Source organism: Mesoplodon densirostris, chromosome 10 (genome assembly GCF_025265405.1).
Source record: "Mesoplodon densirostris isolate mMesDen1 chromosome 10, mMesDen1 primary haplotype, whole genome shotgun sequence".
Lineage (NCBI taxonomy): Eukaryota > Metazoa > Chordata > Mammalia > Artiodactyla > Ziphiidae > Mesoplodon > Mesoplodon densirostris.
In genome coordinates this window covers 9,059,318-9,072,419 of record NC_082670.1, presented here as the reverse complement: position 1 = coordinate 9,072,419, position 13,102 = coordinate 9,059,318, and the positions used below count along the sequence as shown (strand labels likewise).

Genomic DNA, 13,102 nt, shown 5'->3' with positions numbered 1-13,102 from the left:
GGGGAAAAACAGAAATCACAGTAGACATTGCAAAATATTCATATATTTTATGTATTTGGAAGCTATAATTTTAGGGGCATAGAACTGTATGACAATTACAAAATATTTACAACAGAATAAAAGTATTACTTTAAAAATTGTTAGATGCAGCTAAAATGTTTTTAAAGGTTAATATATAATTTTAAGTAAACTAATTAAAAATTGAAAATGAATGAATTAAATTTGCAACTTAAGCTAGAAAAACAGGGCAAACCTAAAGAAATTTAAAAGAAGAAAAAAAGCAGAAATGAATAATATACTGAAAACAGAAATAGTAGAGACGATGAACAGAATCAATACCTGTTTTTTAAATAGCTTTACCAAAATATAATTCACATACCATAGAGTTCACTCACTCAAAGTGAACAATTCAGTGTTTTTAGTATATTCACATAGTTGTGCAACCATCACCACAAACTAATTTTAGAATATTTTCCTCACACTCAAAAAACAAACCCTCAGCCCCTCAGCAGTTACTAGGCAATCAACCACTACCAGGTGGTCATCAGAAAACCACTAATCTACTTTCTTTTTCTCTACAATGTAGTAATCAAAGAACTTTCCAGAAGGAAAAGCCCAGGTCCAATGGTATCACTGGTGCATTCTATCAAATGTTTAAAGAAAAATACCGACCCTTCATAAACTTTCCCAAAAACAAAAAGATAAGGGGACACTTTCCAACTCATTATACTAAAGCTAGTAGTATCCTGTTAGCAAAACCAGACAAAGACATCTCAAGAAAAGAAAACTGTATGTGCAAACTCTATGACTTGACAGGAAGTTTTTGCATCACTCCTTTTTGAGAGTCAAATCTGTAATCAGAAGCAAGAAAGTTAGCCACAAAGAATGTGTGATGGATATAAATGCCTAAGATTTCTGAAAAGAAGTCATTTTGATTTGCCCACATTGACATAGATGGTGATGCCCACGGATGGGACCTCCAGAGATGGGAGCTGGCCTTAGATTCCATTCCTAGTTACAGAAAAGTTTGGAAGCTCCTCCTTTTGGAGGAATTGCGCTAGTTTCCTGACTGAGAGCAAGTTCATCTCATGCACAACTGTTGAATTAAGCAAAGTCAGGATTGATTCATTTCCACCCTCAGCGAATCTTTCCTCATTATCACCCAATATCACCCAGTAACCCCAGCTCTCCCCTCAACTCTAGAGTCACAACTTCTCAGGATCTTCATTTACATTAAAGTCGAAATGAATGATAACAATATAAAGAATGTTTCAATCAGACAATGTGCATTTTATCAGAGATTTGAGCTTACACATGAAGACTGGAAATTGATTGTTTCTGTCATCAGACAATTTTTTAGGGAATAATTTAAAGGGCAAGGTCATGTGAGTACAGAGGGCCTCTGGATTTTCCTAGCCCCTGAAAGCAATACATACACTAAGAATGTACTTTAACTGTGATGTCAAATTCTAGGTTGCTAGAAACATAAAGAAGGAAGCACTATAAGTATGCCTGTTTGCATAGAGTTCATGAAGTTTGTCCCGGATATACACAGTAGAGGTTCTGTAAGCAAAGTAAACAGGACACACTAAGGAAACATATCTATATCCATGTCATGCTTTCTTGAAGAATTAAATTTGTCTTTCCTTCCAGTGATACATATGACCAAGATGATTGAATACCTCTGTAGATGCAGCTTCAGAAATACAATAAATGACTTTAAAACTCATCAATTTTAGTAACATGGGACCATCAAGCAGACCTTTAAATCCTTTAATGATTTAGAAGATGTGTCTAGTATCTGATAACCAGTCACTTTGAATCATGAGTATTTGGTACTATAATCACCGGGGAATGTATGGCCAAGACCTCAGAAAGCCCTATTTCCCTCATTTACCTGGGAGATTAAGAGCATCCAAAAGACAGGCATTGTGTTTGCTCCGGGACCATACAGTCCCTTAATTCCCATTGGCACCATCTGGACTAATTCCATCTTAAGACCAAGTAGGTGAAGTCTTCTAATCATTGGCAGATCTCTTATCACTAAGCCAGATCTCTGTAACTACCAGTGGCTTAATCCTTCCCTTGCAATGCCATATAAAGTGTTAGTCCCCCACTTTTCATTAGAAAAAGGACAGAGGGCTGAAATGTAGGAAATCTGATGGATCATAAGGATGAGCTCATGGGTTAAAAATGGGGACAACTGAAATACTAAATGAATGGTGGAAAGAACTTAAATTTCTATCAATATCTTTAGGTTACAAAAGTAGGGCATATGAAAAAAGGAAGGGGGCTCATAGGAAGGTAAACATGAAGATGGAAGCAGAAAAAAGACATTTCAGCCGAGGAATGCTTCTAAGAGAAGGCACTGGGAGACAGCTCATTTTATTTTATTATGTAATAAAAAGGAAAAAATGGAGATTTTTTTAAAGGATCAGGCCAAAGGAGTTTTTAGCATGTGTTATGAACTCATTTACAGAGGCACCAACATATTTTAGGGCAAAATTATCTAAAAATAACTCGCTTCATCAGTCTGGGACATTTTTTTCAGTCTTTTGCCAAGAATCCAATTAATGTGTGTTTTTTTTTCTTTCAGGCAATTTTATGTGGCTTTTATACACCAAAGTTGATGTGAATCCTGTGATATGTGAGTAGCTAAGATGCTAAGGCTCATAATGCAATTACTTGATTCCCACTGGTACAGGACATTTATAAAGATCAACTAACTCAGTTTAAGCTACTCTTAAAGCTCCCTTCCTCTCTATCCCAGGTTCTACCATATTTCACTTGTGCAGAGAGCTGACACTCAGACTCTCTGCCTCTATGAAGCTGGTAGTGAGTGGGCAAGTGAGGAAAGTCTAGGAAATAGAAGCCAGCCAGGGACGTTCAGCCTTGCTCAGAGCTTATGCATATAACTATGTGGAAATATTTAAATCTAAAGGGTGTAGCTGGCCTATCTTCCTGGGGCATCAGTGAATAATAGAACAATTTAATAGTACTCATGTCAAATATATTAAGGAATAGGATGCACATGAACCTTTAAGGTAAAACACAGTAGACTTCAAAGATATTTCATGATTATTTTTTTTCTAAGGGGACCACTTTAAGCTGAGCCTCCAACCTCCTGGAAGCTTCACAATATAAAGCATAATTTCAGAAAACAGCTGTGGTGGCATATTCATTTGGGGGAGTATTGCTATCCGTCGAACAAAACATTCAAGACAGATCACCATTAGCTATGGATTTTAATATTGGTACAGACTTTAAAGATAATCTGGTCTAACCAATTATTTTAAAGATGAAATTGAGAACAAAGATAAAAGGTAGAAAAAGTCTTGGATGGGTTTTCCTTTCTTCTAACAGGGTCCAGGACTAAAATTTTCCATGCTCTAAGCTGTTGACCATTCTTTAAATGCAGCATTGTGTGTTGGCTTACGATCTCCTTTTGCATGCAATGCCATCTTCCTCTGGAAAAGTTTTACTCTTTCTTCAAAACCCAGCTCACAGTTATCTCCTTAGGGAGACCTTCTTCTACTCACCCAAGCAGAGTTACCTGCTTTCTCTCTGTGCTCTAATAGATCTTTAAATATAATTTGATTTTAGTACCTCTCATCTTTAAAAAAATAAATACAATAAACAATATCCCCCTTTGATCTCCCTCTCCAGTGCCATCCTACCCATTCCTCCCCTTTGCAGCTAGGATTCTCAAAAGAATTGTTTGCAAACTCAGGCTTTCTTTACTTCTTCACCCCCATCTCCTCCTCAATCCACTCCACCTGGCTCCTGACCTCTCACTTCACTAAATTTTTCTTGGTAAAGGCACCAAGGACATCTGTGCTGCCCAATCCCATGGCTGCCTTTCAGTTCTTGTCATATTTGCCCTCTCTGGAACATTCTATGTAGTCGATCACCACCTCTTTAAAACACCCTTAGTATCTGGGACACCACATTCTGCTGGATTTCCTCCAATGACTTAGGACATTTCTCTCAACCTCCTTGGGAATTCATCCTCCTCTCCTGGATCTTTAGTGTTAGAGTTCGTCAGAGCTTAGACCTCAGTACTCTGTGTCTTTCCTTTCTTTCTTGGTGACCTTGTCCACTCCCTGTCTCAAATGATATATCAACAAGTCTCAACAATATATCTACAGCCAAGATCTCGCTGTGTGAGTTCTAGCTAATAAATCCAACTGTATGTATTGCTAGCATTGTCGTGATTATTAGTGATAAAATCCCACCCAAAACTAGCGTAAGATAAAAAACAGACAAACATCCAAAAAAAAAAAAAAAAAGGAAAGAGAGACAGAGAAACAGAAAGAGTCAGAGAGAGAGTGCAAGATTAATAGACACATACTGACTCTTAATTCATGTCACCAAACCAGAGTCAGAAGCAAGAGGGCTCTGTTATTCTCAGGATCCTTCCTCTCTGACTCCTGTCTCTCTGCACATTATTTTCATTTTTATAAGCCAGTATAATCCCCATAATCATTAAGAGCTCTGAACACACATCCTCACAGCTCTGCAACCAGAGTGTAAAAATCTCTCTTCTGTCCACTCAGACTAAGAGAAGGAATTTGATTGGTCCACTGATGTTCACATGACTTCTCTATGAATCAATTACAATTGCCTTAGACTGCGTCACATGCACACCTCATAATTATGCTAGAGGAAGAATGCTGGGCCAGGCAGTCACACAATATGTATCCATTAAACTGTTTAAAATTTCCATTTGGATCTCGCACAGGTATCCCAAGGTGATAGTATCCAAAACCTAACTAGGTTAGGAACCCAATGTTCCTCCAAAACACGTGATTCTCCTCCAGTATTTCCAATCTCAGAAAATGACACCAGCATTTATGGGATTGACCAGAGTTATGCGTGACAACCTCTCTCCTTTACTGTCACCACCACCCACCCACAATCCAGTGATCATGTTGTATTGATTTTACAACCAAGATATATTTTGGATCCATCCACTTTTTTCTGTCTCCAATATCACCCGCCTAGTTCAAGTCACTGTCACCTCATACCTAGATTACTGCAGTAGCCTCCTAATTGGTCTCCTACTGTCCACTCTTGATCTCTTCCCATTCTTTATCTTCAAAGCAGAGTGATTTTCTAAAAATTAAAACCCATCGTATCTTGCTCTTAAAATCTTAGAAAAGCTTCTCACTGCTCTCAAGATAAGCACTGAACCCTTAACTTGCCCTCACATCTGGGGATCTCGCCTTAACACCGTGGGGATCCAATCTCTGCTTTTCTTCCTAACCTTGCTCTTTCCACTCTCTCCTTTCCCCCACTCAAAATGTTTCAACCATATTAACCTTTCAGTTTTTCAAAAGTAATCTGAGCTTTATTGAGTTATAGGGCTTTCTCATGAGCCAGGTAAACATATCATATTTTATGCTCTCTAGACCCTACACTTCTTCACATTACTTATCATAACTCCAATACTTATTTGTGCAAATTTTTAACTGTAAGGTTCATAAGGGCAAGGACAGCATCTGTCTTGTTTGACATATTATGTAACACTTAGAGATATTCAATCAATATTTATTGAATGAATGGTCATCCTACCTTATTATGGTTCTTTATATATCTGTCTTTTCAGCCAAAATATGAATTCATTCTTATATTTCACAGATAATTATTGAGTTCCCACCTTGTGCTAAATATTGGGGACAGGGTCATGAAGAAGATAGATGGGGGTCCTTTCCTTTGGAAATTTTTATTTTTTTTTACTATGCAGAAAATGTGTTTTTCCTTTCCATCCATATACCTCAATTCCTGGCAGATACCAGCTATGTAATGCTTGCTAAATGAATTAATGAATTAATTAATGGATACTCTGAAGTTGATCATCAACTATTCCCTGTTCTTGACACTGTTCCTAATTGTGTGTGTTTAAAATGACCAAAAGACTCATGGCAGGTCAAAATGGGTCACAAGCCATGGGTTTTCTGGCTGGCAGTGAGCGGACCAAATGTAATAATCACCCACTAGGCAAAAGTGAGATAGAAAAGTCCAAGATGGGATATTGGCACAAGGGTGGAAGGAAGGTTCTGGATACATGGCATCTGGGAGCCTTGGGGCAAAAGGATGGGAGAAAAATTATAATGTCAATGGAGTAAGAAAGGAAGAGGAAGGAAAAGGACCAATGGGAGATGAAATATGCCCATTTTTCATTGAAATTTCTTACTTAATGTCTGTCTCCTACGCTGCATTGTGAACTCTGTGGCAACAGGAACAATGTCTGTCTGGGTTATCAGAGCATCCCCGGTGCCATTCGAAGTGACCGTGCTTACTTGATGAATGAATGAATAAATGAATGCTCAGGCAGAGTAGGCTCAGTGTCTCATAATCACAGGTCCCGGAGCTAATGAGGCCAGGACACCTGTTCCTCTAACTCACATCACTCAGAGAACACACTTCCTGTGACTGGTTCTGGAGCTCACCCTCTCCAGATAAGCAGGAAACCCTTGAGAGGAAGTTCTTACACCTAGATATTCCAACCAGTCACCAGCCGGAGACATCCCCAGACCATAGTAGAGACAAACGGATCATTTATCCCCGAGTTGATAGCTGAAAATTCTCAGAAAAAAAACCAAAAACCACCTCTTTATAGTTAGAGAGAAAAAAATTTTTAAATGCACTTATGCCTAGAAGGCATAGATAGCATCAGTGTAAATGAGTGAATTATACTAGGTAATTTTTTCAGAAAAGAGGTGGTACTGTAGTGAGGTATACAATATAGGAGGGCTGTAGGTACCTTAAGTGAAGAGAGGATGCCTTTAGGGAGAAAAAGGAGACAAAAATTAAGGGACCTAAAGACCTCAGAGATAAACCTACGGGCAAGTTATACCCAGAGCAGGTATACTTTTATGACTTCACTGTCTCAGTGACATGTGATGTCCCATAACAACTGAACATGTGATCTTAAGAATCTGGTGGCCTGGGTTTGAATCACAGCACCGTTGATTTTGGACAAGTCACTTAGAATCTCTAGGGTTCAGTTATTTTATCTGGAAATGAATATATGAATGAGAACCATCTCCTAAGATGTGGAGAGTACTAAATGAAGGAATCCCTGTAAAGCACCTGGCATGCATTATATGCTTGATAAATATTAGTTATTACTAATACTCATATAAATGACTTGGCAGGAGGTGTGTTCACCATTTGGGCTCATCTCTAATACCGGAGATTCCGAGAACCAGAGGAAATGAGGAGGCCCTGAGAGAACCTTCGCGAGATGTGTCCAAGCAGACCCGGGCACACAGTTGGCACTCAGTAAGTGATGACTTTCCTTCCTTCCACTTTTGCCATCTCCCTGTTTCTATGAAGTTGAATGTCAAGTGTGCAGTTCGCCCTGCCCTACCTTGTAGCTTCCCTGTGCCCATGAGACCTTTTCTGGTTTGGAGATGGCTGAACACAGCCCAGCAGCAACACCAAGGGAAAGTGGTCAAAATGCAGATCAGAGTTTTCTTTTTAAAGAAATGCATATTTTAAGGTAACCATCCAGATGCACGGTTCACATGAGAATCTAAACAAGCACAGCTAATGCAAAGTTATAAAACCAGATTATTTTTTCTTCTTCAGCAAACATTTTAAGAGCCTTCGGGCTCAGGAAGGAGGTGGGTGGTTGTTTCCTGGCTCCACGCAAACGCGGGAAGGAAGTGAAGTTGAGTGCCCTGTGCCACCTCCTTCCCCTTTCCCCTTCCCCATTCTACTCCCCAAGCCTTTCGCCCCCAACTCTGGGCACAGAACTGTCCATAGTTTCCCAGCCAAAATTTTCTCTCAAGAAGGATCTGAAACTCATTTACATGAAAATACAAATGAGGACTGCAACTGAGAGCATTACATCAAGGTTTCCCTTTACCTCATAACCCCAGCAAAGATTCACACCAACCCCAGCAAGGAGCAGAGACTTCTTTAGCAAGCTCCAGAAGCTTACTTGTTGCTATTCTCATTGTGGATTCATCCTGGAATCCTGAAATCTCACCACTTAGGTTGTAAGTTAATCAGCAGAGTTTTAAGAAAAGCAGAAAGGGTTAGAGAGAGCAATTGGTACTTACGAAATGGTAACCACCTTCAGTCTTTTTGACAGAAGGAGGTGGAGACACAGCAAATCAACCTCCCCTGAATTTAAAATTACCTGAAGCATTTATGTACATTTATGTACTGACAACCAGATGCCCTTGAATCTCTCTTTCAATAGGCCCGGGTTAAAACCTCAGAAACTGATTTTTGTAACCAGCATTGTGGGGTTGTAGAAAGGATTAAACGAGGGACTTAATGGAAGGTCTTAGCTTAAGAGCGTTGAGTACTATTTGAATCTCTCATCTTGCTTCCTGTAGCCTCATTTGGAAGTGTGAGTCTGATTTCCCCAGTTCATGCTGTCCTTAACTCTCAATTGTACACATTTCTGGAGAGCTTCTCTTCTCTGAGCTGTTTTATAAGTTGTTGACAGATTCATCTTTCTAAAGTACAGTTCTGAGCATGTCCAAGGAATCCATGTTCCACCAGACCTAACAAACATACGGACAATACAATCTTCACAGAGTAGCAAAAATTATCTTTTAAAAATTGGATTATTTCATTCCCACATTAAAATGAAATGCAAACTCTTTAGCGCAGCTTTCAAATCCCTCACATGACCTGGCCCCTGCTCATCTTCCCTACCCCATCTCATACCACTTCCCTTTGTTCGCTAGGCTCCAGTCACTCTGACCTGCCTCAAGGCCACCACCTTGCTGTTCCTTCTGCCCAGAATGCTTTTCCCCCAGATCCTTGCAGGACTGACTGGTTCCACTACGTGGTTACCTCTTGGCTCAACAACTGCTCCCACTAGAGCAGTCCCCCCAGGCTCAATCACGTGAATCCTTTTTATTTTCTTTACAGCACTTCTACAATCTAAAATGTCCTTGTTTATTTATTGGTTTGCTTACTATGAGCTCCCTAACCCCTCCAGGATGCAAGATCCCCGGTTTCCCTGTTCACAGCGTTATCACAGCTGTTGAGGTAGCAATTGACACATGGTTGACCTTCAATGAGCATTTTGCAATAGAACCATGTTATGCTCTGTTCAAATCCTTGCATGGTTCTACATACTTCTCAGAACTGAGGACACATTCCTTGGCCTGCCAGGGAACAGTCTCCATGGTTTTGCCTAATTCTTATGCTGAACTATGTCCATGTAGTTCCCTTTTTATTATAACTCTGAACATATTAAATTGAAATGATCTGCATGGGTTTCTTTCTCCTAACCTTTACCCCTCAAAGTGAGGTTTGTGAACTTGTATTGTTGGCATCATCTGGAAATTTCTTAGAACTACAGACTTTGAAGCTTAGCATTAAATCTACTGAATCACCATCTGCATTTTAACAGGAGCCCCAGGTGAACTGTGGCCTTATGCATACCTCCTAATTACTAAAGGAATAATCAGTCAGCCACCCAATGTGTATCAGCTGAACTACTCACCACTTCCAATTGGATCTCTCACTGATATCTCAAGTTGATAATGTTCAAACTGAACTAATAATGGTCCTTCCAAACCATGATTCTCTTCCAGTGTTCTCAACCTCAGAAAATAAGAAATATTTTCCTACACTAGTTTATGAGTTATTCAAAGGCTTTATTATTCTGCTTTGGAAACGGGGGGCGGGGGGCATGGGAGTGACAGTCACTGAAATAGGGAGCATAGGAGGATTGGCTGGAGGTGGGCAGAGAGAGAACGGCTTTAATTTTCCCATGAGAAAGCCAGGGGACAAATACCAGTAGATAGCTGGATATATGAGTTTGCAGCTCAGGAGCGATACCAGTGTTCAAAAACAGATATGGGAGCCAACACGCAGTAGCCAGTGTTGATTCAGTGACCCTACCACGTTTCCCTAATTCATTCACTCTTCAAGATGACTATCTCACATCCTATCCTTTCTCCTTAAACCTCCATCACCTCCTCCCCAGACTTCAGACCTGGCTGATAACCTTATTTTCTAATTCACAGGAAAAAATAGAAGGGTCAGCATCGGTCATGCACCCACTCACACCCCTATACCTGTAGTCTGGCCTTCCTCTTCAGGAGAAGCTGTTAACAACTTTGTTAGCATTTGTTAAGGAAAGCACAGGGTGTGAGATGGTGAATGATGTTCAGCAAAAGACCACAAGAAACACTGAAATAGGTTCATTACTCATCGGTCCTGGAGGGAGTACTGGGCAGGCCGCCAGGGCCCATGAGGGGAGGTCAAGACAGGGTACAGGCTGTGAGAGTGACAGGTTCTGGGGCATGTGCCTTTATTAAGGTCATGGAGGGAGTGCCTTGAGTTTCCCAGGCTAAGGCCAGATTGGTCAATTGAAACCAAAATGAGTGTGGTTTTGGTAAGCTCCATGGGGTCTTATCTAAGGGGCACACAAAGGGAAGGCCCTGGGAGACAGGGAAGGCTGTTTGATCACAAGGGCTGCTGGGGAAGTCATATCAGGAACTTACATTTGCTTGTGACTCTGTGGGCTATTCTTTAGGCTATGGGCTGGTATGAGGGGCTGGTGTCCGTTTAAGGCCCCTGCAGGTCACTTGGCCAAACAACTGGAGTGCTGAGGCAGAAATGCCACGGAGTAGTTTAACTAAACTCTTGACAGAAGCCAACCTCTCCACTATTTCCTATATCCCATCCCCTTACCCTTTTCAAGGACCTCAGTCCAACAATTCACTCCTGTTTCCCCTTGTCATAAAATTTTTCCTATTAGATTGTCTATTATTCGAGCATATTAAATCTATCATAAAACCAAACCAAACCAAAAAAAAAAAAAAAGCCTCCCTTGACCCTCTACTGTCTTTCCACTATCACCCCATTCTTCTGCTTTACAGCAAAGCTCTTGGAGAAGTTGTCTACACTGCAGCCTCCAACTTCTCCCATTCCCTCCCACCCACAACTGAATCTGCTTTGTCAAGGTCATCGGTGGCCTCCGCATCCCCAAATCCATCGGGCAGTTCTCAGCCCCCGTCGTACTTCCTCTTTCAGCAGTTGACACACTTCATGTCCCCCTGGACACTCTTTGCTGGCCTTTCAGGGCGCCACACACTGGCGGCGGTCCTTTGTCTCAGGCCACTTCTCAGTCTCCTCTCCTGGTGACTGTCCTCTCCCAGCCTCTCCATGTCACACGCCCAACGCTCACTCGTCAGTTTGCTTCCCTTTTTTGAAAACACACCCTTGGTGATCTCACCCAGTGTCACTGCTTCAGATGTCACCCTACATGCTGGTGACTCCCAAAGGTCTATCTCCAGACCTCTCCCCTGGTGTCCACATTCATATATCCTACTTCCTTCTCAACAGCTACACAGGGTCTACGAACCGTGTAGAACTTAGCCTGCCCCTAATCTAACTCTCCCCTCCCCACCAGGTCCCCCACAGCCTTCCTTATCTCTGAAAATGACCACTCCTTCCACTTTCCAGAGCCCAAACCTTTGGGCTTAACCTTGGTTTCTTTCCTTCACTCCCACATCTAACAGAAAGTCCTATTGATCTCACCTCAAATTAGAGCCAAAATTCATCCATTTCTCAGCACTGCATTGCTACCATCCTGATCCAAGCCCTCATCATCTCTTGCTTTGATTATTGCAGTTGTCTCCTAACAGAAATTCCTGCCTCTGCTCTGGCCTCCAGGGTCTCTTCTTAACAGAGACACCAAAGTGATCCTCTAAGGGTGTAAGTCAAATCCTATCACTCTTCTTAAAATCCAGTGGCTCGGGCTTCCCTGGTGGCACAGTGGTTAAGAATCCGCCTGCCAATGCAGGGGACACGGGTTTGAGCCCTGGTCCGGGAAGATCCCACATGCCGCGGAGTAACTAAGGCCATGTGCCACAACTACTGAGCTCGCATGCTACAACTACCAAAGCCCGTGTGCCCTAGAGCCCATGCTCCACAACAAGAGAAGCCACCACAATGAGAAGCCGCGCACTGCAACAAGGAGTGGGCCCTGCTCTCTGCAGCTAGAGAAAGCCCGAGCGCAGCAACAAAGACCCAACACAGCCAGAAATAAATTTTAAAAATTAAACAAACAAACAAACAAAAAAAAAAACCCATGGCTCTCCATTTCCCTCAAAGGCGAGACCAAAGCCCTGACATTGCCCGTGAAACCCTTCCCACTGCCCCCTGATCTGTTTCCTTCCTCTTTCCCCTGGATCACTTCATTCTAACCCCTTGAGGGTTTCTTGACAATGCCAAGTTCGATCCCACTGCAGGGCACTTGTGTTCTTTGTTCCCGCTGCCATGCCTCATGTCTTGGTCAATCACACCTTTCAGGTCTGTGTGTAAATGTCTTATCAAAGAAGCATTCCTAGGCACCCTGTAAAGGAGCTGTCTCTCCCTCCTGACCTTCCTTCCCTACGTACCCAGCATGATGTTTTCCATGGCACTTACTTTATCTCTAACAGGAAATGTTTGCTTATTCATTATCTGTCTCTTCATTAGTATGTAAGTTCGCAAGAGCAGGGTTTGGTCTGTTTTATTTATTGCTAGATCTCCAGCATGAAGAACAGTAATGGGCATATAGTACCAGGCCTTCAATAAATACTTGTTGAATACATGATTGACTAAAAATGGATGAAAGAAATATGTGTCGTAAATATATAACTAGGAATTGAGGCTATAAGACAGGATGAAATCTCACGTCGGGGATCAACAGGTGAGATTGCAGCAGGGGTGGAGAACACAGTTGTGGGGAAGGCCATAAAGAGGACCTTTTAAGGGAGCATGGAAAGGAGATGCTAGAGAGGAAGGCGGTAAACCCAGATAAAATCGTCACAGAACACAAGGGAAGATAGAGTTCCAAAGGAAAGGGGATTGACAAGAGTAGCAAGGCTGCAGAAAGATAAAGTAATAGGAAAAAATGGAAAGGACCCATTGGAGGTAGCAAAAGCATTTTGGGGACCTTAATGGTTCCTGGCAACTGTGATAGTAATACCTCCCCCAGGAAGCCTCTGTAAATCCTAATATCCCTGTGCTTATCAATCAGAATACAGGCTCATTGGCTCGTCAGTTATCCAGCCATTTAGACTTGAGCAGCCTGAGGGCCTTGAAGAAGGAAATGGCATGTTTTGGGCAATTC

At 41.6% G+C, this 13,102-nt stretch overlaps 1 long non-coding RNA gene across 1 annotated transcript in view; it reads left to right on the top strand.

Moving 5' to 3' along the window:
* LOC132497785 (uncharacterized) overlaps positions 1-13,102 on the top strand; it is a 192,963-nt gene that overhangs the window by 100,275 nt on the left and 79,586 nt on the right. Inside the window, exons 3-4 of the long non-coding RNA XR_009533637.1 lie at positions 2,597-2,647; positions 7,161-7,287. This is a non-coding gene — a long non-coding RNA (uncharacterized LOC132497785). The remainder of the gene's footprint in view (positions 1-2,596; positions 2,648-7,160; positions 7,288-13,102) is intronic.